Raw genomic sequence first — 2,278 nt, forward strand, 5'->3', positions numbered from 1 at the left:
CATGCCTTCCACGTGAAGTTCATCTTAACCCTTTTAATCTAATTATCCTGTTAAAACCCCCCTAAAGAAGTAAGTGTGCCAACTCATAATTTTTCAGCTTTACAAACAGCTTCAAATAACTTTAAAGTAACCTAGTCTTTAAGTCAAAAGCTCAAACTTGGCAAAACACTGCAAGATAAAGGCAACAAAATTCTCACTTCCTATAGTGTTCAGAAGTTGAAAAAAACCCCAGAAACTAAAAAGAAGCAATTTTTTAAAAACGTCACAAGTCATACAGTAATACTACTACATTTTGGAAATTCTGAAGATATAGAAAAAGGGTGAAAATATCTGTAAGCCTACCATGTTCGGCATAGCCACTGGTATATTTTGGTATATTTCCTTCCTGTCTTATTTCACAAGCATGTTTTTATACAGCTGCAATTACAGTGTATGTGTAATTGTATCCTGCTTTCTTTTCAGTGTTACATTAAAAGATGCACTTTTCAAGGATTTAAAACCGAAGACATAGCAGGCTCTCCCAAATACACATATTCATATCCACTGTACAATGTAACATCCTGTCTCATTCTAAACCCCAAAGCCAGAAGACAGATTTCTCAAGTTTTCAAATCACATCTCCAAATTATAAATTCACCGAATATTTTATCTTACTTGACAATAAAAAAGCAGCACAGAATAAAAATGCATTTATATAGTTATTAAACATCTAACTCTCAAATTACCCCTTAAAACACATGAAGGATTAGGTCTGCAATGTTTGTAACCTCAGGCCCAACACTACCACTTAGAAATAACCCAAGTCATTACTAAGATCAAAACTGTCACACTTCTCCGTCTTGTTCCTGAACAATACAGGCTAAAGCCACTGAGTGGAGAGTCAGGCAGCATCCCTACCTGACGCTGAGGGCCATGAGGGCCCCCAGCAGGGTACCAGAGCACCAGAGCAGGAGGTGGGGGGGCTCTGTGTAGGAGGGCTGCCGGCGTGGGCTGCCAGGACCTAAACGGGGTAAAGAGGGCAGCCCCACAGAGGGGCAACCCCGGAAGGGATGTGAGTGTTGAGCGGAAGAAGCGGGCAGCCAGGCTGATGGGAGGCCTGGTGTGGGTTATCAGGGCCAGGGCCAGAGTGGGGGGAGAAGAGCACCCTTGTGGGAAGGGGCAGACTGGCAACACTTGTATTAACGAGTGGACCTCTTCCGGGTTTCAGCCCCCCAGCTGGGTACCTGTGTGTAACAGGTACCTGTGTAACATGAACTACTCAATCAAAGGGAGGATCCTGGTTGAATACTATGCAAGTATCCAAAAGAATGAGGTAGGGATTTACTTGCAGGTATGGGAGGATGTCCAAAATAAAAGTGGAGAAAAAGCAAGAGGAAAAAAATTTCTCTAGTTAAGATCACCTTTTCTATAGACTTGAAAGAGAACATACATGTCCACCCGCACGCATACACGCACACACACGTTGCAATAACTTGGGCTGGGATGTCACAACAGACTCCTAACCTCTGTCCAAACCCCATTTCTGAAGTGGGGGTGGGGGTGGGAGGGCTGTCTTCCTCAAAGGTCAGGAAGGGATCACCTTGCGATCATTCGGACAGTCTCGATTCACCTAAGGTAGGCTGTGTCGGAAACTGTTTCGTTATCCTCACGGATAACGTGAGTATTATTGGTGTTTTTTATTGAATTAGACCATATTTTTAAGATATTGTTTTTATTACCCTTGCATAATATGACTCAATGTTTTACAAGATAAAACTTTATGAATTATGGTGGGTGCACAAGAAATCGCCAACAATGGGACCAGTGAGAATGACCAGGGTAGGGGGGGACGTTGTTCACTCCTCATTTTACAGCTTTTTACAATGCCTGAGCTTTTTATTACTGGGATTACGTATTTTTTGTTGTTGTTTTTAATGTTAAAACAGAATATATGTGGATGGTGGAAAAAAGGGTCTTTTAAATTGTATTCTTTATATTTTCTACATTAAATAAAACCTTAATAAATGCTTTTTAAAAGAGTGGGCACATGCGATGATGTAGAAATATCACTTGTAATTATTTATCCTGAGGAAATAACTGCACAAATTCACAAAGATATATATTTAGAATATTGTAAAATTTTAAATAATTAATTTAAAATTTCTAATAGGGGACTTAAATGTATTATGGTAAATCCATGTAATAAAATATTATAAAGGCATAACATGTTCAAAGTAAAAGAAGAATGGTATTGAATATATGAGTTAATTTAAAATTTAAAATTCTGTATGAATAAATT

The sequence above is a fragment of the Sturnira hondurensis genome, unplaced genomic scaffold, assembly GCF_014824575.4.
Source record: "Sturnira hondurensis isolate 20B ecotype Veracruz unplaced genomic scaffold, ASM1482457v3 Scaffold0024822, whole genome shotgun sequence".
Taxonomy (NCBI): domain Eukaryota; kingdom Metazoa; phylum Chordata; class Mammalia; order Chiroptera; family Phyllostomidae; genus Sturnira; species Sturnira hondurensis.